The 26,854-nt window shown below is 43.1% G+C and overlaps 1 long non-coding RNA gene across 1 annotated transcript; it reads right to left on the bottom strand.

The window, feature by feature from the left end:
• Positions 1-6,317: 6,317 nt before the first annotated feature.
• Positions 6,318-26,505, bottom strand: LOC116657242. Its single transcript, XR_004312312.1, has 3 exons — positions 26,389-26,505; positions 21,149-21,157; positions 6,318-6,327 (listed from the first exon to the last, which is right to left on the bottom strand). It is a non-coding gene; the product is annotated as an uncharacterized LOC116657242 (long non-coding RNA).
• Positions 26,506-26,854: the final 349 nt, after the last annotated feature.

The raw sequence follows: 26,854 nt of genomic DNA, 5'->3' as shown, positions 1-26,854 counted from the left end.
ATTTGGATGCATCTCTGAAATGCAAAATGTGTGAGCAGCAACACGGAGCACTAGCAAGGCTAAACACTGTCAATGGCGTGGATCATTTATGTTACTGCTACTTAAATTACTGCATCCTAAACAGTCAGGGTATGATGTAACCAAAGTTATCTAAAATATGTGGGATGGGAATAAATGTTTCCATCCATATTGCAAGAGAGTTCATTTCTAGTCAACTTGTCTTTATCTATATTGAAGTCCCAACTGGGAATTTCTGAAAGTCTGTGATACCTTAAAATATATATCCTTCAAAAATAATTTTTTTAAGTATTTTATTTTCAGGAGGTTTTCAAATAGGTTGTGGACATGAATTTTTAATTTTTTTTTTTTTTTTTTTACAGTTCTCATTTGGTATCAACTCTGCCAGCCTGCCTGTAAGATCTAATGATTTGCAGTAGGAGTAGCGCTGAGGGTTTTTTCCTGCCCTCCCTTTGCATAAACCCTGCATTGTCTCCAGGAAAGCAGCCTCCCTGCTTTGCCTGTCTCCCCTCAAGTCAGCCTCTTTCATCACCCCTGTTAGCCAACATCCATCTAGAGCCAAGCACGTCACTGCTCCATTGGCCTCACCCTTTGGATCTCCACTCACTTGCCAGTGGGGATGAACCAGATCAGGTCCAGAGGAAGGGGGACGTAGTACAGCTACGAAATCACCCACAGCTGAGAACGAGAGGACGAATGGAATGATAGCTCCCAATTTCTTGGAATAATAAATGCTATTTTCTCTACTTCAAAATGTAGTTTCAAAACATTTTTAAGTCCTACAATTCACCTGCTGAAATGTTGGCGTCATGCCCCAATCCTTTACTATGTTGTGGTGCAGAGATTTTGACCTTCTCCAGCAGGTAAACGTGGATATCCCTTCTGGTGCCTGAGGCAGGGGACCCAGTACTCTCCTGCCTGCCTGTCCCACACAGAGGCAGGCACAGATGCTTTCAGGCATCCGGCTCATGTAACCCTGTTGCAGATGCTGGTCACATCACTCTCCCCAATTTATTTTCATTTTCCGAGTCTGTTTCTTTCCACTGATCCTGTGGCATCTCACAGGGGATAGAAGCCTTTCCTCTGGGGTTGGTCTGTTTTAAGGAGGCTACTGCCACCTCCCACCTTAAGGCGTCCCATCTGCTTGGGAAGGTTCCTTTCATACAAGTGCTGGTCGAACAACCAGAGGAGAATGAGAGGGAGGGGGGACTTCATCCCACCCCAGACAAGCTGGGAGACCTCTGTTAGCACAGCCAGAACACTGGGCCAGATTTGATCTGTGACGTAGGAAGCGGTGAGGCTGCCAGTTGTGACACTGTCACACACATACCAACCACACCCCTGACCTTCACCAAGCCATCAGACTGGTTAAGGTTGGTAGGTTGGTGAATGACACCAGCTCAATCCTTTGAACTCCTCCTCTTCTCCCCAGTCCTAACTGCCTTGCCATGGGCTTGTCGTGGCCCCTGTGCAGCTTGATAGCATTTGCTCACCTCTGGCCTCCTCCTACTGTCCGCCTCGGTCTCTGTTGGCTCACTCCACACTCCCCACAAAGGGGAATCTGACTGACTCTACTGATGCCTTCAAATCAGGCCACTTGGGTCACTGGCTGGTGTGTAGTTGGACTTGCCTTGGGTCAGAGCTTTAGTCAATGTCCAGACAGCCATGGCCAGAGAGGTGGTGTCAGACGGAACAGACGTGGCAAATGCACAGTCATGGGCTATGAAAGAGTCTCACCATCAACAGAAGGAGGGGCAGAAATACCCAAAACCAAATTAGACCCAGATCTCTTATAAAGACTTGGTAGACTCCCTAAAGAAAGAAGAGATTGGCTAGATCCTTTTTCATGGTCAGCTGATGAACCCTGGGCTAGGGGTAATGAAAAATAATCTATTGTTTTCGTCTGAAATGTTTTTTCACATTTTCTCTTTTCAAAGGGGTGCTGACAATATAAACAGTCTGATACGGCCTTCAGCATCCAGGAATAATTAAGTCACCTTTGCAAAGTCACAGACATTAAATCAGAGACAGAGGCAGGACTAAGCCTACAGACACCTGAATCCACATTTCAAAGTAGAAATCAAAATATACCAAACATATCATCATTTCACAATACACACACACATCAAATCATCACATTGTGCCCTTTAAACTTACATATGTTACATGTCAATAGTATCTCAAAGCTGGAAAAACAAAAAGCAACACAGTAAAAAGAAAAAAACATACACACATGCACATACACACACACACAAACCACAGATCAGCTAAGTCCAACTGTAATCAAACTCAGAAAATCTCCATCAGATTTGTTTCTCCACTATATCACAGCCCTTGTTTTTAAATATTTTGCAAGTAATTGTGAGGATGCCTGTAGCTCCAGGAATGTGAAACAAAAGGTAGGAAGTGCGCTGCAGCATTTCCGAAGATAAAGATAATTAATTCCATTTCACCAACACTGAATGCATAATTAACATGGAAGCCTGGTTTTCTCTCTACTCAAGGTCATTCCCCGCATCCTATTCTGGGGAGGTCCATTCTGATTTAATACGCTTCCCCCGGGTTTTCAGTCAGGCAAACACGTCCCACGTGACCGTGGCCATCCTGTGCTTTGTGAGGCTAGGCAGGGGTCCATGGCACTCACTATGGCATCACCAGTGCCCGTCAACATCGTTGAATAAATCTGTCAAATGCCCAACACTGTGCAAACTCTATCAGAGATGCAGGGGAACCTACCACACCTAACAGCAAGGGAGCTCATGGAGAAATCAGCCATTTGGTCACCACTCCGTGTCTGTCAGTTTCTCTCTGTAGTCCTACCCTTCAACGGTCACCCCCATTTCATCCTCATTGCCCCCCAACAAGCCACCTTGAGTCCACTTTCTCTAGTTATACATTTGTCTATTCTGAACATTTCATACAAATCGAATCATGTAATATGCGGTCTTTTTGCGACTGCCTTCTTTTGCTTATTGTAATGTTTTCAAGGTTCATCCATGCTGTAACATGAAAGTAACCACTTTAGTCCTTTCTAGGGCTGAATAATATTCTGGTATGTAGATATACATGTTGTTGATTCATTCATCTGCTGATGGACATTTGGGTTGTTTCCACCTTTGGGCTATTGCAAATAATGCTGCTGTAAACATTTGTGTACAGCTTGGTGTGGATACCCAGGAGAATTGCTGGGTCAAATGGTAACTATGTTTAACAGATTCCTGCTACCTAATTTTGTTTTTTCCTTTTCCAAGCTCTCTGTTTCTTCTATCAGTACTGCCTACCACCCACACACGTTTTTCTTGCCTTTTCTTGAATTAAACCTCCTCAGTTCCAGTTTTTTCCCCCATAAGTTAGAAAGTTGTATAGTCTATATTTATTCTCTCAGTGATTTACCCTTAAATGTTGAGCCTTGAATTTTAAGCTTTAAATGTTTAATTCACATATTATTTTCGAATGAGGTCCCTCTTTATAACTTCTCCTCAAGACAGGGCAAGCAGCAGCGTGTGTTTTTCTACCCCTCTGCTCGCCCCCACCCCTCGCTGCCCTACTTCCATACTGAAATCATCTAGAATTCTAATTCCAGATCACTCTTCTGAAACATTTCCTCAATTAGGACTTATTTAGAGAGCTCGAGATTTTCCTTACCATTGCATCTCTCCACTTCCTCCTGAACTAATTTTTCCTCTGGCTGAATTACAGCCTCTAGTAGTTTTTTCAGAAAGTCTGTGGGTGGCATGCTGAGAAATCCATAGGTTTGGTAAAGCCTACATTTAAACCATGCATTTGAATGTCCCTCCTCTGATTAAAACCATGCAGTGGCTCCTGATTTTACTTGAAGTCACACTTGTTCAGTGCCACCGAGACCTGGTTCGCATTCCTCTCAGCCACACCGCTGGCCACTCACATCACCTCCTTCTACTCTCAAACCCCTGGTTCCCTGTACTTTGCTCCCCAATTTCTTTCACTTCCAAAATTAAAAAACCTTAAACTGATTGCCTTCTAAACATACTATGATGTTCAACGGTGGTTTGCTCACAGATCAGTCCCCACCATTCTCCTGCCCTGCCCTGGGCACAGGGAGCTAAGTTTCCCGGATTCAACTGCCCTCTGGCTTCTGGGGGATCCAGCCCATGAGAGGTACTGGCAGGAGGCTGAGGATGGAAAGGTGAAAAAGACTGGGGTCCTCCCCCCTCTGCTTCCTGGGGCACCTCCTACGACATCTATGTCCTCCCCGTGACTCCACCTCCCTGCATGCGTCCCCTTCCTCTGTGATCCAGTGCGTTCCAGGCTGCCCTCACCGAGCCTCCAGCCCCCACCCGCAGCCTCAGCTTCTAGGCTCTGATAAAACTGCACCTTCCTTTTGTGGCTCTGGCCCTAGAGATGGTAGCAGCGTCCTGCTGTTGCTGACTCTGGGCACATGACATCCCGTTTGGCTCCCTCACTCTTTCAATACCTGTATTAATTCTCTGTATAAAACTCCTTCCATCTGAAAATCCTAGGGTGGTTTGATTTTCTTGGCTGAACGCTGATCGATGCCCAACTATATAACTTTCTTATTTATTACATTTATGATTTGTCTGCCGGTAAGCAAGTGCCTCGAAGGATGCCTGCCACATGCCTGCTGAATAAATATCTGTTGAATAAATATTCATCTCTGTGCTCTGTGCTGGGATGTGACCCTCAGATCCCTCCCTTACGACTGAAGAACTTAGTCTCCCAGCAGCTAGGAGTCCCGCCTTTCAGACTTTTCCAGAAATGGCTCCCAGGTGGACGAAGCTGCCTCATCTAAGGTTGCATCCCCTTTCCTGGGGGCATCCTGCACCCAGGGACTGGTCCATATTATGGGAGTAGAAAGATCCCACACAATGCAGGGCAACTCTGAAGGCCATCCCGCCTGAGAGCTCCCGCTGGGGTCTGCTGTGGCCTCTGCCAGGGCTCCAGTGCAGTCCAGTTTCACTCTTCACCTAACCTTGCTTCCTTCCCTTCCCCCGACAGGGCTGGTTCCTGACCAAACTCCCCAGGCTGCCCTCCATCTCCGCATCCGTTCCCTTGTGGGCCTCACCTGGAGTGGTTTTACTGCATGGAAAGCTCTCGGTCAAAGTTCTTTTCCTTCCCCGCTTCAAAGCCGGGGTCCTATTGTCTTGTTTCTAGAGATACTGATTTGAATTTTAATGCAGTCTGATTCCAGCTCCTTTATAGCTGTGGCAAACGTTCCATTGCCTCCCCCTTTTCCTTCTGATAGAACCAGAGTATTGTTCAGATTTCTGATGGTCAGGGTGTGTGGTCTTCTATCTAGACCCAGGGGCTCTATTACTCTTAGCCATTGCTTCCTGTCCGTTGCCTCCTGTCCTTTTTTGTATCAGTGCCCTCGTAGGATATACTTTTTATATGATAACTTTGACTTGTTTTCTATCTACCCGGGGAGGCAATCAGCCTGAGAGACTCTGGGCACCCCAGGCGCCACCCAGTCTCAGGACTGTCACCCACTGCAGCACTGCCCACCGGCTAGGAGTCTCTGGTCCAAGTCAACCATCCAGTGATGATAACGCCATTCTCCTTGCCATGATTGCTTTTAGTATGGAAGACAGAGTTGCCTCTTCTAGCCTTTGGTTACTGTTGTATAAGTAAGTGACACGTGGAGCTGTACCGTCTTGTAACCGTGGGTAACACCCTAGGAGCACCAAGCAAATACTCTACAGGAGGCAAAACCAAAAAAAAAAGAAAAGGAAATAATCTAGTAACATTGAGCCACTGAATTAATTCTCAAACTTTACTCGTCTGTAAAGAATTTTCCCCGTTTTTAGAAAATTTTCTTTCAACTGGGTCTTCTGCTGTTTGCACCAAAAAGCATCCTATCTGATATAGTAGGTAATCTTGTTTGTTTCCAGTGGCCTTTTGGATTGGATATAAAGAGAAATCATTTGCTAAAACCAGTAACAAAACCCTTTTTGTCCTTCTCTGGCCGTTTTCTTCCTGAGACTGGGAATATGCATGTCTTATCTAAAGTTCTAGCAGCCAGTATTAGCAAACAGAATCCAACAGCACATAAAAAAGATCATATACCATGATCAAGATGGAGTCATCCCAGGGACACAAGAAACAAGGATGGTCCAATATACGCAAATCAATGTGATACATCACATCAACAAAGGAAAGGACAAAAACCACATGATCATCTCAATAGATGCAGGAAAAGCATTTGATAAAATTCAGCACCCATTCATGATAAAATCTCTTACCTAAGTGGGTATAGAGGGAACATATCTCATCATAATATGACAAACCAGCATAATACTCAATGGTGAAAAACTGAAAAGCCTTCCCACTAAAATCTGGAACAAAACAAGAATGCCCAATCTCACCATTTCTATTCAACATAGTCTTGGAAGTCCTAGCCATAGCAAAGAGGCAAGAAAAAGAAATAAAAGGGAACCAAATTGAAAAAGAGGTAAAATTGTCACTATATGCGGATGACATGATACTATATATAGAAAACCCTAAAAGTGCCACACAAAAACTACTAGATCTGATAAAAGAATTTGGCAAGGTAGCAGGATACAAGATTAACATACAAAAATCAGTTGCATTTCTTTACACTAACAATGAATTAGCAAGAAAAGAAAGTAAAGAAATAACCCCTTTTAAAATTGCATCCAAAACAATAAAATACTTAGGAATAAATCTGACCAAGGAGGTGAAAGACTTATATGGGGAGAACTACAAAACATTCACTAAGGAAATTAAAAGTGACTTAAAGAAATTGAAAGATAACCCATTCTCTTGGTTTGGAAGAGACAATATCATTAAAATGGCCATAGTTCCCAAGGCAATCTACAGATTTAATACAATCCCTATCAAATTACCCAGGACATTTCTCACAGAACTAGAACAACCAATTCTAACATTTATACAGATTCACAAAAGATTGAGAATTGCTAAAGCAATATTGAAGAAAAAGAATGAAGTTGGAGGAATAACCCTCCCAGACTTCAGACAGTTCTACAGAGCTACAGTGATCAAAACAGCGTGATACTGGCATAAAAACAGACATATGGATCAATGGAGCAGAACAGAGAGCCCAGAAATAAACCCACAGACCTACTGTCAAGTAACTTTCCACAGAGGAGACAAGAATATACAATGGAGAAAAGATAGTCTCTTCAGCAAGTGGTGTTGGGAAAACTGGATAGCCGCATGTAAATCAATGAAATTAGAACACTCCCTCACTCCATAAACAAAACTAAACTCAAAATGCCTTAAAGACTTAAACATAAGACAAGACACTATAAACCTCTTAGAAGAAAACCTTCTCTGACATAAATCTTAGCGATGTTCTCTTAAGGCAGTCTACCCAGGCAATAGGAATGAGAACAAAAATAAACAAATGGGATCTAATTAAACTTATAAGCTTTTGCACAGCAAAAGAAACCATAAACAAAACAACCATCTATGGAGTGGGAGAAAATATTTGCAAATGATGTGACTGACTTAATTTCCAGAATATATAAACCACTCATACAATTTAATAACAAAAAACCAAACAACCTAATCCAAAAGTGGGCAGAAGACCCAAACAAGGAATTCTCCAATGAAGACATACAAATGGCCAATAGGCACATGAAAAAATGCTCAATATCACTAATTATCAGAGAAATGCAAATCAAAACTATAATGAGGTACACCTCACACCAGTCAGAATGACCATCATTCAAAAGTCCATGAGCAATAAATGCTAGAGAGTGTGTGGAGAAAAGGGAACTTTCCTATACTGCTGGGGGTAATGTAGTTTCATGCAGCCATTATGTCAAACGGTATGGAGAGTCCTCAAAAAACTAAAAATAGACTGCCATATGATCCAGCAATCCCACTTCTGGGTATGTATCAGAAGGGAACTCTAATTCAAAAAGATACATGCACCCCAAGTTCAAAGCAGCATTATATACAATAGCCAAGACGTGGAAGCAACCCAAATGTCCATTGACAGATGACTGGATAAAGAAGTTGTGCTATAGTTATACAATGGAATACTACTCAGCCATAACACAGAATAAAATAATATCATTTTCATCAACATGGTTGGACCTGGAGGATGTCATTCTAAGTGAAGTAAACCAGAAAGAGAAAGAAAAATACCATATTATATCACTCATATATGGAATCTAAAACAAACAAATAAAGGACACTATGAACTCATCTACAAAACAGAAACAGACTTGCAGACATAGTAAATAATCTTATGGTTACTGGGGAAAGGGGCTAGGAAGGGATAAATTTGGGAGTTTGAGATTTACAAATGTTAGCCACTATATATAAAAATAGATTTAATAAAAATCAAGTTTCTGCTGTATAACACAAGGAACTATGTTCAATATCTTGTAATAACCTTTAGTGAAAAAAATATGAAAACGAATATATGTATGTATATGCATGACTGGGACATTATGCTGCACACCAGAAACTGACACATCGTAACTGACAGTACTTCAATAAAATAAAGTTCTAGCAGCCATTTGTAACTATAAGAGAAAGATCAAGTGAATGAAGACATCTCAGCCCTGAACCAGGGCCAGCAGTCTCCTCCCTCTGGACCTGTTACAAAAGCAAACAAACCCTCAAGTCTGTAAGCCACTACAGGCGGGTCTCTGTCAACAGCAGTCAAACAAAAGTCCTTACTGATTCAATATCCTTTGCAGATTTGTCTAGCAGGTTGTCTATTTCTTGTCAAATTTTATACATTCTTTATATATCAGAGATTTACTCTTATCTGCGCTACAAACTCTCTCAAGCTGTCTCTTGTCCATTAACTTTTACAGTATTTTGCCATGCAAATGTTCTATATCTTCATATAACCGTATTTTTGTGTGTGTGTGTGGCTTATTCTCCTTTTGGTTACTGTGGTGGTGTTAAAGATGTGCCCACAAACCCTGTGGTACTCCTCCCATCAAGAGGTAGAGTTTCATTCCCTTCCCATCGAGTGTGGGCTGAATTTAATGATTTCCAGAGAATAGAATATGGCAGAAGTGATGAGACGTCACTTCTAAAATTAGGTTAGAAAAAGACTGAGGCTTCCATCTTGGGTGCATTCATTCTCATTCATTTTCTCCCTCTCTCCCTCTCTCTCTATCTCTCTCCCCCCCATCTCTCACTCTGAGGGAAGCAAGCTACCATGATGTGAGGAGCCTTATGGAAAGGTCCACATGGGGAGAAATGGAGGCCTCCTGCCAATGACCGGTGTGGAACTGGACCCTGCCAAGAACCACATGGGTGCACTTAGAATCAGATTCTCCAGTCCCAGTTGAGCCTTCAGGTGACTGTAGCCCTTGCCAACAACTTGATTTCAACCTCATGGAAGACTCTGAACAAGAACCATTCAGCAAAGCCACTGAGATTCCTGATCCTTAGAAAGTCTGTGAGATAATAAATGTTTAGTGTTTTAAACTGCTGCGTGTAGGAGTAATTTGTTACACGGCAATAGATAAGCAATGCAGTGACAAACCATTGCCATTATCCCAAATTATACCTGTACCCTCCTATATTTTAACTTTAAAATAAAATACATTTTAAGTCTTGAATCTATTGGATTTAATTTTTATATGGAGTAAAATACGTCTACATACTTTTTCCAATATGAGCAACATTTATTATATAATCTATTATAAACCTACTAACTCTTTGAAATATTAAATTCTTAGAAATTAGCATCTCTTTCTGAATTTTCCCCTGGAATTTGTGCATTTGTCAATCCCCAAGCCAACAGGAATTGTTTGAGCGCAGTGGCCATTGGATGGGGCTACAGGTTCAGTAGAGGCAGCCTGGAGGGGACTGGACCACAGAGAGAAGGGATATATTACATGGAGGGAGATGGAGACATGGAGGAGATGCTGCTGGAGGTATCACAGGAAGCAGGGGTATCAAGGAGAAAGACCCTTGCTTTTCTTTTCCTCCAATTCTCCAAACTTCTGCCAATGCTTCTCATTGGCTGGACCTCCCAGAAGGAAAGAAGGAAGGAAGGAAGGAGGATTGGGGAGGAAGAGTCTAAGACTGCAGTGTAGTTCCAAGGAAGTTTTAACCCAGCCAATGAGGAGTCCCACATCCCACTAGGATGCCCACCATGCTTGGTTGTTGGCTGGGAGCAGCCCAGGGGAAGAAAAATTTCAGTGCAAACACGGTGATGAATCCGGAGCAGCAGCAGCTGGAGCTGCCAGTCAACTACCTTCCCCTCGGCAGGAGATCTAAGTAGCCAGTTTCCACAGTCACCACCTTTGGTTTTAAAACTCAATCTATATTTAAGTCACAGGTACAGCATCGCCAGGGGTCTCTAACTGCAAAGCACAGCATATACTCTGACTATATTGTTACGGAAATGACAGGCCAGCCAAGAAACAAGCACCACTTGGAGGGTTGGAGTACTCAGATTTATTACGCCGGTGGGCTCAGAGGGGCTTCTGCTCCGAAGCTCTGAGCACCTCCAAGACGTGCGCATGAGGTTTTATACGGTTAATTACAAGTATGGGGCTATTAGCCAATAAGGTCAAACAACAAAAAGCAAGGAATCAGTACACTGGAGCTTATCAATTTGGAACAGATCACGTTACTGACACTTGTTGAGCTTGGATTTACGAGTTAGCTTGTTAGCCCAGTAAACTGACACTAAACTTCAGATTTATGAGTTAGCCCAGCAGAACTTAGATCAGTAAACCGACACTTATCACACTTAGATTTGTGACTTAGCTCGTTAGCCCAGCTGGGCTTTTCCTTCACAATATAAATACTTGGTATAGTACATCTGTCAAGATACCATGTTGCAGGAAAAATGTTCACCATACTCCATTTATGCCAATTGTTACCAAATAACCACCTTTCATATCTGAAATAAAATCTAAATATATCTGATATCTTCCAATTGAACGGCTATCATGTTCCAGACAATGTTCTTAGGCACTGGAGGGACACGGTGATCAAGCAGGACAGACTTTGCCCACATGAGCTTACATTCTAGAGGGGAATGTGGTAGGGTACAAAATAAATGAGGGTAGTGAGATGGAGAACCTTGACTTGTTGGGTGGAAAGTACCCAGAGGGAAGGAGCCAGAGGAAGACATTAGGTAGAGTAGTTCAGCCAGGCCCCCAAAGAGGTGACAGTGGAGCTGGGACTTGAATGAAATCACTTTTGCTCTCTCAAAATATTTCATAACTTACGTTCAATTCTTCAAGTGCTTGTAGATAGTCTTGATTAGTGACAAAAAGAAGTCAATCTATCAGATGCTCAGAATTCTTATATTTTGAGATGAAAGTCAACTAGCTTCTTTTTATAGTCTTCATGAATTTTTTTTTTCAAATGACAAATTTAGAGAGAATGTTTTCAGCTGCTATTTGCAAGCATGGCTCTACAAATAACACATTACAGATGTGGGTAGTATTTATTCCCAATAAATAGAAAGCCAAATGGGAGTCATTTCCACCATATTTTTCTTTGGTACTGGCTGCTTAAGTAAGATAAAGATCTCGATCAGATAAATGCAACTTACATATCTGGGAAGAACGTCTTGAGGCATATCTAAGGAATTATCCTTTATCTTCTTAAACGTATATTTCAACATCAATGAGCCTCATGTTTCCAACCTTCCATCAAGTGTTTATCACGGCTGTGAATTAAACACTATGACTAAGAATCTAAAAATTTACAACATATGATGTAATGGTTAAGGTAGTTGCATTGTCCACTCTGCTCTACCAGCCACAAGGGACTTGGATTCAGATAGACAAACTCTCAAGACAAAATAGACCCCACCCAGCATCAAGTTTACTTAGCCTTGCTAAAGGATAGAGGACATGCTATGCCCTGGCATGCGCAGCCGTGGCACAGCCGAAGTCCCGTGACTCCAAGGCACAGCGATCCTGAGCGTGGGACACGTGTGCTCACAAGAGACAAGATTGAGCGCAAATGACCTCAGTTCAGGGAAGCCATCAGCTCTGAGCCCCCTTCAGCTTTACACCAGCTGGTCGTGCAGCCCCTTCCCTCCCTTTGACTACCCTACCCCATCCCTCCTTCTTCAGGGCAGCTGCATCTCATCATTGTCAATTACTCATTCCTCAATAACCAATTTTGACAGCCTGCATGTACAGACTATAATCCTCCACCAGATTCTATTTAATCAGTAGCCTATCATCCCAACAATACTTTGAGTTAATGTTCCCCAGAGAAAAGACCGAGAGTCAAATCCTCAGATACCCTGAGGCTAGAGGAAAGACCACAGAAGCGGCTGTTAACCCCTTCCTTCCCGTTTGCCTCCTGAACTCTGTTAAAATCTCCTTGATACAAACTTGAAGCATTTTCTTATTCTTAGAACAGCAACTTTTACAATATCTGTTGTCCAAAAATATATATATATACCTGTGTACTAAAATGTAGACAGCCACAAAGACCTGTATCCGCCACTGAGGAGCTGGAATTCTCTCCCCAAAACAAGTTAACAAGACTGTTCCACTCACAAGATTTCTGATATACTATATGCCTTTGCCAGATGCTCCATTCCTCCCTCCTCCACTCCCCCATCTCCCCTCCATGGTTTGCCCCCTTTTATAGATGTTGATAGAGGCATTCATTCAACTCCATAGTGTCCTTTGGCATGTTTCCATGGGAATTACATCAATTGGGTGTCTTAAGTCAATGTCCCAAAACATCTTTTCATCTTAGAGATCATCTTCTCCATTGGCTTGATATTCATTTAGCTCTATATGTGAAGCTAAAAATCTTTTACTATACTCTGCAACTGCAGCCCAGAGATTAAAGTAGTGCTTAACACATCAGTTGATATTACGGTACCATCTTTCCAGCTTTCCAAGCAAAAAGACCCTTTTTTCTCATATACCATTTATTTCCCTTAACCAAGGTGATCACTAGAGGCCACTGCTCAGCCAACTCTGGGTCCCTCCCATCTGGTCTGGGGCACGACCATATCCCAGACACAAGGATGTAAGTTTTCACTAACCCAGGCTCTCAGGTTTCACTGTGCAGCCCCACTCACCTGCCTTTCCAACGTGCCAGGGGATTCAATGGGGGCATGGCCACCATATCACAGTCACACTCTTGGACACCACTATGACTCCATGAATGCTTGCTTACATGGCTTTTATCCACATTCACAATTGTGCAGTCAAAAGGCAGAGGTGATTCTGAGATATTATGTGAACAGCAAGACACGGCTTCTCTTACACCCCTAAGAGATGCCATCCTTGCTCACAACAGTACAGCATATCAGCTTCCAGGCACAACAGACAACGTGTCCATCCAAGTTCAAAGATAGGATTTCTCTCAAGGCCAGAAAAAAACCATTACCACAAACGTAGCCAAAACAAACAAAATGAAAACCACCCCAATCCAGTCTACAGTTATCCCAGTTGGTCATCGGGACGTACTGAGTGAGGTCATTTGTCTCAATCAACCAAACAGAATTCTAAAGAATATCTTGCATTCTGACTTCAGTCCAAATCTCCTTCTCAAAGGAAAGGAAATTCAGAGGTTTCTCCCAGAATCTGCCACAGTTTGGCACCACCAACATTTAAGAGTATTATTGTCTTGCTCTAAGATGTAAACTTTGGACAACATACATTATCCTTTCCCAGTATCATTATCCATTTGTCTTCTCCATTTCCATCTGCCACAGTTCCCCACTCTGTCCATACATTTTCTGGTTTGAGATGGATAATGAGAACCTGCATCTCTGGATTCAGCCATACTGCCCACTCACGGGACAGACAGCAGGACTGGCCTCGTCCTAACTTCTCCTTTTGGCCATTACAAGGAAGGAGCTGGGAACAGGGTTAGAAAAGCAAAGGACAAAGGAACTGTACCAACAGGCAGCTGGGCAGCGTTTAGAGTCATCCTGGTTTAGACATAAGAGATGATGTCTCTATCCAGCCCTTGTTGCCTTTGGGGAAAAAACACCAATTCCAAGCAACTGAAAGTATCCTAAGCAGCTCTGTCCCATATCCCCATGGTCCTGGCCCACGGTAATTCCTAGGAACTGAACTGACTGGCGCTGCATTTTAGCCAGGTGCAGTAACCATCTCTAGCTGGTCCTATGTGCTATGGGAGTTCTCCAATCTTCCCCGACAGTTTTTCTGAGACGGAGACCGTCACAAAACCATCAGTGTGAAAAACAACTTACTTTGGATGGCAATCAAATCTGAACCTCTTCTCACGGGGTTGTGACCATTTACTGGAGCCCTGAGCACCCTTGCAGGAAGACAGTGAAGGTATAATACACTCCTTCTGTAAGAAAGTGAGTTGTGCCTGGCCTGAGCTCCTTGCAAAATTCATACAGAAAAGCAAGCATTAGTCAGAATCTGTCTAATTTTAGCCGGTTGGACTTCCTAAACAGTTTTCACTCCATTCAGCTTTTTAAAAAAAAATTTTATTATCATTTTAATGGAGGTACTGGGGATTGAACCCAGGTCCTTGTGCATGCTAAGCATATGCTCTACCATTGAGCTATACCCACTCCATCACTGTGTCTAGCGTGGGCCAAATAGGACTACTATGAGGATAAAGAGATGAATCACTCCTGCTTCTTCCACGTATTAAAGCTGAAATTTCTGAATGCCATCCCATAAGGCAGTAGTATTTAATATTCAATTTAAAGTGTGTATGATATTTTAAGCCTGTCTGAGAACGTAGAAACTATATATTGTATATTTAAACAATATTGTATATTTTACATTTGTAAAGTTTGTTTAGAAAGATAATTGGTTATGAGATACAAATAGACGATTATTGATCAAGATTTCCGTATATGATGCAGTAGTCTACTATTATAAGTCATTCTGAAATCAAAGACTATTGGGTAGGGGAGGGTATAGCTCTAGTGGTAGAGCACATGCTTAGCATGCAGGAGGCCCTGGGTTCAATCTCCAGAACCTTCTCTAAAAATAAACAATAAACAAACCTAATTACCCCCCCGAAAAAAACAAAAACAAAAAGACTATTGGGTAAATTTGACATTAACCTTCACTGGATTAAGATCAACAAATTAGGATACGAGAATTACTGAAGGCCATTACAGCCATCTGAGTTATTTCTAGGTACATCTCAGTTAAAGGGGAAAAATACAGTGGAAGGAGAGCTTGGAAATCAGTGATGTAATTACCTGGCAAGTTGTTACCTGACATTGTGAACAGAAGGCAGACTCAGACGAAGTAATCTTTAAGTTATTACACGATCAGAAATAAAATCTGTTTCAGTTTCTTGGAAAAAAAAAAGGTACATATGATGTTAAGGGTGGAGGGGGAAAGTGCAGTGTATGGGAGGTGAACTGCCAGGTCTGCTCAATAGCAGTGTATTTAACAAGTAGCCAAGCTTGTCTGATCTCTGCTAAGGTAGGTTGTTCCCAAGCACATGGGAATGGTGAGCTGGGAAGGGTCTCAGATTTTACCCTACTTGCAAGCTAACAAATTAGCCTACCACAGTTTCACAGCGGAAGATGAGACGCTTGGATCAAAGGACTCTGTTATTCATGGAACAAAAGCATGAGCTGCATGCTTCCATAGCTCTCCTTGCATCAGGCGGATTCTGCGCTGCAGGTACCGAACTCCCAAGGTGGGAAAGGCAGTTAGCACATTTAAGACGAGGCATAATACAGGTGCGCCTGGAGCCTCGTCATCAAGGGGCGAAGTCGAATGAGAAGATTAGCAAGGAAAACAGGGGTCAGGTTTGCAGGTCCTGTGGATCATGGTAAGAAGTCCTGAATTTTATTCTTGAAGACAGGGAGCCAAGTAGAAGATAGGGGGCCAAGTGACTCTTCAAGGTAGGAAATGCCATCATCTGATTTATGCCCGATTTATTCTGCTGCCAGGTGGAGAAAAGATAGGAGAAGGTCAAGAGTGAAAAGTTCAGTCGAATTGAGAGATGAAGATGGTGATAGGAAGACAAAGCTGTAGATTCATTCAAGACAATATGGCGCTCGAATCAACACCTCCTGCATATGGATTGGTGGGGAGCAGCTCTGTGCTGGGGGGTCAAGGAAGAATTAAGAGTGATGCCTAGGTTTTGGGCTAGTAGAAAAAACAAATATACCAGAGGTGGGTAGATAGGAAATGAGGTTTGGGGCCATCAGAGAGGCATCATTAGAGCTCCTTTTGATCAAAAGTGACTTGCAATGCACATCAGTGTTGGCGTGTTAGTATTTGGGGCACAAGGCAAGGCATGAGAGTGGACAAGATGATCCAGTGAATGAGTATAGAGAAAAGATGAGACGAACACCATGATGTGGGCAAAAATTTACCTAACAGAGTGGACATCATGGTGTTTATCATAAAAGCACAAAATAGTAGCCAAAGATCCATTAATAGGAGACTGATTAAATACCATGCCATCAATTAAAATGGTGTTCTCCAATGTATGTGCTCACATGGAAAGAGATTCATGATATTAAGAGAAAAGAGTTATGAGGCTCTAAATAATGCGAGCTTACTTTTATTGAGAAAATTCTCTGCACGTGTGCATAAAAAGAGGCACACCAAAATGTACAGAACAATACTAATGGTGGTACTGCGTGGCTAGATGATAGACTTTTTTGGTCTCCATTTTCTAAATCATCTTCAAGGAACATATATCATTTGCACAACGGGGTAACAGCTATGAAACAATCTGATTCCTCACAACTCGTCTTTGGGACTAAATCCCGACTCTAGAAACTCGAGTGCGGGCATTAAGCTAACCCCAGTGGATCAGGACAGTCAAATCTGTTGTATTTTTTAGCATCATTTCCATAGGTAGTGTTTCAGAATCTCGGCAGGATACTAGAATCAGCTGAGGAATTTATATTTCTATGCTAGAGATTCTGACCTAAGTGCTTGGGCAAGTGGCCCAAGCATAATTATTTGGGGGCCCCAGGTGACCCTGACGGGCAGGTAAGCCTGGTAAATCCTGGCTCAGATTGGGAAGCCTCTTTAGAGAGGAGAGCAGGGTAGGAAAGGAGCTAGAGGAGGAGGGATTGTGGGGAAAAAGGAGACTTAGAAAAAAAGGATTTAAGAGAAATTAATCAGGACATAAAATGCAACGAGGAAAAGGTTGAGAACTCCTCCCACCTCAAAATAGCTTTTCTTTCACACCAAGCACTAGTTAGCAGCAAAAATCTGATCCCTACACAGAAGTTGATAATAAGAGGCTGTTCCCAAAGCTGCTGGAGCAGGTGTTTCCTCCCGAAAGAAGGCGGGCCAGAACCGTAAATCTCATTTTGGAAGTTTCGAGCCCCAGGGATACTATTCTGTGTCACTGCCACTCTCGCTGCCATCTGTACTGCATCTCGGCTCCCATTTCTGGGGCAGCCCTCCATCCAACCTGCAGCCTCATGGTTTGCATTCTCCCACAGCATGTGAATGGAGTGGGAGAGCCTCTGGCAAGGCAGCTCTGGGGTCTCCCACTCTCAAAAGATTTGCCAGTGCTCCCTGCCCTGCTGGTTTCCCCTTTAATTGGCCCGCTCTGTGGGGAGCAATTGAGATTAAATGGCAGCTTGCTGGGTGGCTGTGCAACGCTGGGCGTGCGTGGCCCTATTTGGAGCATTTGTTGTATCCCAGGGTTGAATGAGGCCACCGTGGCTGCGGAAGCTCACGGCGTGTTCCTTGAAGCCATGTCAAAGCAGCCTCTCAATTTTTGCAAAACAGCCTCCCAAGTCAAACTGGCTCCACATGGGAGCCTTTCGAGACAGAGAGATGGATGTCACAAGCAGAAGCCAGAAGGCTCAGAATGAACCAGGCAGAAGGAATTAAGAAAATGGGTTATTGTATAATTGCCTGCTCGTTTGAAGAGCCAGCAAGGGACAGGGAAGGACCTCCTTCACTCCCAGAGCTGCCGTGTTTCTCTCACAGTGCTCTGGGGCAAAGATCATCCCAAGAGAATCCAGAAATTCTGCATTTGAGATGCTAAGGGTCAAAGCAGGGCATGGCTGAGTATGACCTTGGGCAAGTTGTTGAGCTTCCCGAGGCCTCAGATCACAGGCTTTGCACAAGGGTGACAGGAAAAATCAAAGACGTGTTTGCATCTTCTCCTGGGAGTGTTGTCCAAGGTGAGCTCTGAGTCCTGTTCAGCCCCATCATGCAGAATGGATTGGGGACCTCAATCAGATCGAGCCAATGCAAATGCCCATCCTTTGGCAAACTCAGAACCTGACCACATGCTATCAGCTGCTGCCACATGCCATCCTCCGATGAGACTTCTGGCCTCATCTCCCACCACCCCCCACCTCTTGCTTTCTTTGCCACCCACACACTCTTGCCCCAAGGTCATTGCACTTACTTCTGTAAATCAGACCTATATTGGAGAGTAAACTGAGCTTCTAGTAGAAAGAACAAGCATTTCCATCTAATAAAGATCTCTTCAGCCACTACTGCAAATGAATTACAAAATGTATATATCAAGACAAACAAAGGAAATTGCTGCCTGGAATTATTAGCTATACACCAATTATAAGTCAGGAATTGTCTATCACACAGAAGACTTTGCTTACTCAGCAGCCCTTGGATTCTGGGTGAAATTAGCTGACAGTGCCTATTGCACAGTAAGGCCCTACCTAATAGTTAGTATGTAGATGACATGGTTTCAACATTCCTCTGCGTGTATCCATGCTGGGCGATCATTAAATAGAGATGAGCATCCTGGACCATCAGCCTGTGAGGGGTGAGGTAACTACACACGAAACCAGAGCAGGGTCAAAAACACAGGTCTAGCAGGTAATAAGTAAGAGTGAAGTGGGCAGAAGCAGACTGGAGGGAGCGGGAACCATCTATGGGGACAGCTCCTGCTCAGCACTGCCTGATTATGACCCAGCGGGAAACTAAGTCTGGGAATGCCAGTTAGGATTTTTCAGTGCAAGCCAGAAGCCAAATTTATGTGAAATTCCTCTGTTTTTAACTATTGGCAATTCATTCCAATTAAAAACAAAAGTGGCATGGATCAAACTACATCTTTGGGACAGATTCAGCAAACTGATTGCCAATTTGTGATCTCTGAATTGACAGAGAGAAAGGGACAGCAAGTAAGTAATGAGATGAAATGAAGCCACTATGGAAAACAGTATGGAGATTCCTCAAAAAATGAAAAATAGAGTACTATATGATCCAGCAACCCCACTCCTGAGCATATATCCAGAGGGAACCTTAATTCAAAAAGACACATGCACCCCAATGTTCATAGCAGCACTATTTACAATAGCTAAGACATGGAAGCAACCTAAATGTCCATCGACAGATGACTGGATAAAGATATGACGTATTTATACAATGGAATACTACTCAGCCATAAAAAATAAAATAATGTCATTTCCAGCAACATGGATGGACATGGAGATTGTCATTCTAAGTGAAGTAAGACAGAAAGGGAAAGAAAAATACCACATGATATCACTTATGTATGGAATCTAAAAAAAAAAATGACAAATGAACTTATTTAAAAAACAGAAACAGACTCACAGACATAGAAAACTTATGGTTACCAGCGGGGAAGAGGGTGCCAAGGAATAAATTGGGAGTTCTAGATTTGCAGATGATAACTACTATATGTAAAATGGATAAACAAGTTTCTACTGTATAGCACGGGGAGCTATATTCAATATCTTATAGTAACCTATAATGAAAATGAATATATATAGTATATGACTGAAACATTACGCTGTACACCAGAAATTGACACACTGTAAACTCACTATACCACAATTTTTAAAAAATTTTTAAAAATAAAGTATTAAAAGAAAAAGAAGATTGAAAAGGAGGGAATATTCCCAAACTCATTCTATGAAGCCACAATCACCCTGATACCAAACCCAGGCAAAGACACTACCAAAAAAAGAGAATTACAGACCAGTATCACTGATGAACATAGATGCAAAAATCTTTACCAAAATATTAGCAAATAGAATCCAACAGCACATAAAAAAGATTATACAACTTGACCAAGTGGGGTTCATCCCAGGGACACAAGGGTAGTTCAACACATGCAAATCAATCAATGTAATACATCACATCAACAAGAGAAAGGACAAAAACCACATGATCAGCTCAATAGATGCAGAAAAAGCATTTGATAAAATTCAACACCCATTTATGATAAAAACTCTCACCAAAATGGGTATAGAGGGAACATATCTCAACATAATAAAAGCTATATATGACAAACCTACAGCCAGCATAGTACTCAACGGTGAAAAACTCAAAAGCTTCCCACTAAAATCTGGGACAAGACAAGGATGCCCACCCTCACCACTTCTATTTAACATAGTCTTGGAAGTCTTAGCCACAGCAGTCAGGCAAGAGAGAGAAATAAAAGGGATCCAAATTGGAAAAGAAGAGGCAAAATTGTCACTATATGCAGATGACGTGATACCATATACAGAAAACCCTAAAAGTTCCGCACAAAAACTACTAGAACTAATCGAAGAATTCAGCAAGGTAGCAGGTTACAAGATTAATGTACAAAAATCAGCTGCATTTCTTTACACTAACGATGAATCAACAAGAAAGTAAAGAAACAGGAAAGAAGCAATCCCCTTGAAAATAGCACCCAAAGTCATAAAATACCTAGGAATACATCTGACCAAGGAGGTGAGAGACTTACACATGGAGAACTACAAAACATTAAGGAAATTAAAGATGACTTAAAGAAATGGAAAGATGTCCCATGCTCCTAGATTGAAAGAATCAATATTGTTAAAATGGTCACACTGCCCAAGGCAATCTACAGATTTAATGCAATTCCTTATCAAATTACCCAGGACATGTTTCACAGAACTAGAACAAATCATAATAAAATTTATATGGAATCACAAAAGACCTAGAATTGCCAAAGCATTGCTGAAGAAAAAGAATGAAGCTGGAAGAATAACCCCTCCCAGACTTCAGACAATCCTACAGAGCCACAGCGATCAAAACAGCATGCTATTGGTACAAAAACAGACATACAGATCAATGGAACAGAACAGAGAGCCCAGAAATCCACAAACTTTTGGTCAATTAATCTTCGACAAAGGAGGCAAGAATATATAATGGAGTAAAGACAGTCTCTTCAGCAAATGTGGTTGGGAAAACTGGACAACTGCATGTAAAGCAATGAAGCTAGAGCACTCCCTCACACTTCACACAAAAATGAACTCAAAATGGCTTAAAGACTTAAACATAAGACAAGACAATATAAACCTCTTAGAAGAAAACACAGGCAAAACATTAACTGACATAAATCTTAGCAATATTCTCCTAGGGCAGTCTACCCAAGCAACACAAATAAAAACAAGAATAAACAAATGGGACCTAATTAAACTTACAAGCTTCTGCACAGCAAAGGAAACCATAAGCAAAACAAAACGACAACCTACGGAATGGGAGAAAATTTTTGCAAAAGATGAAACTGACAAAGGCTTGATCTCCAGAATATATAAGCAGCTCATACGACTGAATAAGAAAAAAACAACACAATCCAAAATGGGCAGGAGACCCAAACAAGCAATTCTCCAATGAAGACATATGAATGATCAATAGGCACATGAAAAAATGCTCAATATCCCTAATTATCAGAGAAATACAAATCAAAACTACAATGAGGTATCACCTCACACCAGTCAGAATGGCCATTTTTCAAAAGTCCACAAATGACAAATGCTGGAGAGATTGTGGAGAAAAGGAAACCCTCCTACACTGTTGGTGGGAATGCAGTCTGGTGCAGCCACTGTGGAAAACAGTATGGAGATTCCTCAAAAGACTAGAAGTAGACTTACTATATGACCCAGGAATCCCACTCCTGGGCATATGTCCAGAAGGAACCCTACTTCAAAAAGACACCTGCACCCCAATGCTCATAGCAGCACTATTTACAATAGCCAAGTCATGGAAACAGCCTAAATGTCCATCAACAGATGACTGGATAAAGAATTTGTGGTATATTTATACAATGGAATACTATTCAGCCATAAAAAAGACAACATAATGCCATTTACAGCAACGTGGATGGACCTGGAGAATGTCCTTCTAAGTGAAGCCAGAAAGAGAAAGAAAAATACCATATGAGATCACTCATATGTGGAATCTGAAAAAAAAAAAAGAGACAAATGAACATAAATACAAAACAGAAACAGACTCACAGACATAGAATACAAACTTGTGGTTGCCGGGGGGAGAGGGTTGGGGAGGGACAGACTGGGAGTTTGAAATTTGTAGATACTGACAGGTATATACAGAATAGATAAACAAGATTATACTGTATAGCACAAGGAAATATATACAAGATCTTGTGGTAGCTCACAGCAAAAAAATGTGACAATGAATGTATCTATGTTCATGTATAATGAAAAATTGTGCTCTACACTGGAAATTGACACAACATTGTAAACTGACTATAACGCAATAAAATAAAATTAAGGAAAAAAAAGGAATGAGATGAAGGTAGCACTATAAATGCAGAATGAAGAATGATGACCCCCCCCCCAAGCCTGAGATCAGGGAAGGGGTCAGAAAGGAGACAAGTCTTAAGACTGAAGAACACGACTCAGGCAGAGCTGCAGGCAGGTGTGCATAGTAAGCCCACCAGACTTTGGTGCGGCCAGCAGAGGCAGGGAGGTGGGATGGACAACGCACTGGGACTGAAGGACAGGGAGCGTGCTGGGGCGGCAAGATATCCTGTCTTCCTTTTCCTTCCTGGGTTTTCACCTTTCAAAACTACAGGCAGCCTCGTGCTCATTGCCTCAAGGCAGAAGTCACAAGCAACATGGGACTCCACAGGGAGTGTTTCCAAAGTCTGAATGTCTTGCACCTAGGGCAGAATTTTCAAGAAAGTTGTTTGGTTCACGAAATGAAGGGACTGTCCTAGAAAGAGCTTTCCCTGGGCTGTGGAGGTAAAAACAAGCAGAGGTCTGGGAGTCCCATGACAGAGGCCATTCATAACAAGGCAGGAAAAACCACCTGGGATGCAGCCAGATCCCAGAAAGGGGATGTGGTACCTCCAAGCAGGTGCTATCCTACAGGGCTGCCCAGGTGGAGTCCCAGCTACAGTCTGGATGCAGAAGAGAGCTTCCAGGAAAATGCTCCATAACCAGGGAGATTCCGCCTAACACTGTGACTCCCATGAGAAAAAGGGAGGTTAAAGTTTCCTGAGACTCAGTAAAGTGGAGGCTCAAAATCAGTTATTTTTCATATACCTGGGTTTGAGGACTGAGATTCAAACCAGCTCCCCTACAGAGGGGTTAAAGGTACAGGTGAAAAGGTCAGGAGGAATAGCTGGACTTGAGTCTGAGCTCCTCTGCGGACGGTCACAGGTGAGCAGTCTCTAAGACGGCTCCTTAATGATCCCCAAGCCCTCAGCATTCACACCCTGGCTGGCCCCTCCCTCCCTGCACAGGGACCAGTCGGTGTGAGACCAATAGTTCACGGCAGAAGAGATGACCTATCACTTCGAGGATCAGCTCTGTCTCAAGCACTCGCTCTATTCCCGCTCACCCCGCATCACTCTCTCTGGGAGATGTGAGCTGCCACGTTGTGAACGGTTCTAGGAAAGGCCCGAGTTGTAAAGAACTGAAGCCTCTGGACAACAGCCAGAGGAGAACTGAGGTCCTTGATCCAACAGACTGCAAGTAACTGAGGCTGCCCATGACCATGTCGTGAGCTTGGAGGCACAGATTCTCCACCCTCACTGTCTTCCAGGTGATTGCAGCCCCAGGTGGGAGCTTGACAGCAACCTCCTGAGAGACGCTGAACCAGAACCCCTTAGGCTAAGCCGCTCCCAGGTTACTGACCCTTCAAAATTGTGAGATAACATTTGGTGTTTTAACCTGTTAGGTTTGGGGGTAATCTGTTACACAGCAATAGATGACTGATACAGCCCCTCCTCACTAGGTGAAGTGGGTGCTGAACCTAGTACATTAGGCACTGGCTGACTGGCCAGCAGCCAAGTACAGAAGAGTTGTCCTTTTTCTGCCCAGATGATGCCACTGACCGTCTGCCAGAGAAGCTGATGCAGGGGAGAGAAGAGGATGAGGCAGAGAGTCGGGGACGGATGCTGAGACACGCTCTGTACTAGGCACTCCTGGGTGTGACAGAACAAATCTTGTACGGGAACTGCATGTCAGCAGAGGGATGCTTGCCTTCACGGCTTACGCCAGTGCAGGAACCGAGAGTTCCCAGGCCAGCTTTAAGCCAAAGCCCCACAGGCGGGACAGCCCAGAAACACGCTCTGGGTGATTCAAGGTAAAGACTGATTTTTAAGAGCAGCAAATCTTTGCTAGTCACTTCTTCCCTCCCACTCTTTTTTTCTTTTTAACACAAAAGGGGAACATTTGCAGCTTTTTTTTTTTTTAATTGCCTAGAGCCTTAGCATCTGCCCCCTTGTCATTGGGAACTAACTATTACGGCACTTGGTGATTTTTAAAGTAGCCATTAATCCCTTAGAGCTCTACACTCACTGTAATGACAAGCCAGAAATGATTACAAACTGGAACATCAAAGGGTTAACCCAAGACTTCATCTCCTGACATTTGTTCTCCATGGTCTACGAAGCTGGTGGACCCAAACTGGAGACCCTAGAACCCAGGAGAGAGGTTGGGATTGGGGAGCCTGGAATCCAGCCCTCTCTGGAGAGATTTCCAGTGGCCCCTCTTCTAGTACCTACATCTTCTGCCTTGAGACACATCCCACAGGAGGGTACTTCCAAAATTCCAAAACAGTGCCAGTGTCCTCCCCAAGTCACGGGTGGTAGGCAGTGCCGCCCCTGCTAACTGTTTCCACTGGGAAAGTTTACAATCCGAAACAAAATCACTTTAGATCCTGAGACTTAAGAAGACTCCTCTATATTAGCACAGGGCTTCCTCTCAAGAAGGTACATTTACATCACCTTCACTCTGATGACTGCTCACGGTAACCTTGTGGCAAGGCATCCACTCACACAGGACTGAGCTTGATTTTAAACTCTTAGCTGGAAGCAGGAAAGCTGAGAAGTACTTAATGTGAGCTTGTGGAATCGGGGCAAGGGCAGCTCATGAGGAGTGGTCTTTGTCAAGCGTTAAAAAGGTCAAAGTAAATGACCAGTGTTGGGTGTTTGGATGGGCTGAGCTGGGCTGATCCACTGGCAGGGAGAAGATTTGGCTTCCTAATGGTAGGAAAAGGAAGAGGTTTGGGTGGGCAAGGAGGAGTGGAGAGCAAGCCAACCAAAGCAGGAGCTGGGGGTGGTGTGGAGACGGCTCTTCCCTGGCCCTGTGGATGGATTTGAACACCTACGGGTAGGGGAATATGGGCCACCAGCTTTCCATAGAATCCAATCTGTGACATACACATTGGCCTTGTCAGAACTTCGTTCCACTCAGAATCACTCCCAAAAATCTGGGGAAAAGTTCTCTCTGTCTTGGGCTTGAAGAGAAACAGAAAGATTTTGTGTCACTAGAGTAAGCCTAGGGTCGTGAGGCTCTGCAAGTTTGATTCTGTACAACAGCTAGCCAATTTCCTTTACAACAGCTAGTCAATTTCCTTCAGTCCCCGGGTGTGGTGTCTGCCATCTGTTTCTTTCAAGTTGCCACGAGCACTTTAAAGTGTGGGAGCTGGTATCTGGCCAACATGAGGCTCAGCCATGCTGCCAGAGCCGGAGGCTGTCTCAAGGGTCACTTTCACTAAGAACTTACCAGGGGTTTTTCCAGAGATGCCACTTCCCTCCACAGTCAGACCGCACACCTGGAAAGACGTTTTTAGGAGCCTCCTCCTGTAGGCAATCATTCCAAAGCCTCTTCGCACTTGAAGATGCTTATTTCCACAGGGAAGTGGTTCTCAGCTTACTCTCAAGACAAAATTATAAGAACCCCAATGTACAAAATAGGTCCAAGTGGCAATTTTGATTAAATGAGGGAACGTGGCATCAAAGTCCCACCAAACCTAGTTAGAAACCACACGGTAACATGAGCTGGAATCTCTGAAAGTGGTCAAATGGGTCCCCTTCGTGTTGTTGTCCACGCTGATGTCTATTTTGTTTTCGTAGAATGATAGCCAGTTATTGGGGCTCTACGGCCCTGGGACAAGCAAAGCCTCCAGGTCCAGCTAAAGCACTGTGGGGAGATGCCAGGGGAGACCCAGCCAAGTCTTTTCTGGTGCCAGTGATGGCAAAATCCAGGGTCTGCTGAGTGGTTGTCCACATTGCCACTGGCATGTCCTTCAGGGGACCAGTTCTGTGATGTTATTTGGGGGTACTGCTCCTGGCTATGGAGCCTCCAGATCTGATTTTTTGTCTTTCTTGCCAATGACTTTCTTATCTGCTTAATTTAGCCAGCATCGGTCCTTGGAACCCAAAACCTGATGCTGATCCAAGAGACAGACAAAGGAAGGGAAAGTTATGGCAGTAAGAAAGACTCATGACACTGGAGGAATAACCCGCCCAGACTTCAGACAATCCTACAGAGCTACAGTAATCAAAACAGTATGGTATTGATACAAAAACAGACACTGATCAGTGGAACATAATAGAGAGCCCAGAAATAAACCCACAAACTTTTGATCAATTAATCTTTGACAAAGGAGGCAAGAACATAAAATGGAGTTAAGACAGTCTCTTCAGCAAATGGGGTTGGGAAAACTGGGCAGCAGCATGGAAATCAATGAGGTTAGAATACTCCCTCATAGCATACACAAAAATAAATTCAAAATGGCTTAAAGATTTGAGCATAAGGCAAGACACTATAAACCTCTTAGAAGAAAACATACAGAACATTATCTGACATAAATCTCAGCAATGTTCTCCTAGGGCAGTCTACCCAGGCAACACAAATAAAAGCAAGAATAAACAAATGGGACCTAATTAAACTTACAAGCTTTTGCACAGCAAA

The sequence above is a fragment of the Camelus ferus genome, chromosome 17, assembly GCF_009834535.1.
Source record: "Camelus ferus isolate YT-003-E chromosome 17, BCGSAC_Cfer_1.0, whole genome shotgun sequence".
NCBI lineage: Eukaryota > Metazoa > Chordata > Mammalia > Artiodactyla > Camelidae > Camelus > Camelus ferus.
Note: the sequence above shows the minus strand (reverse complement) of the source record. Positions and strands in the feature narration are given on the sequence as shown.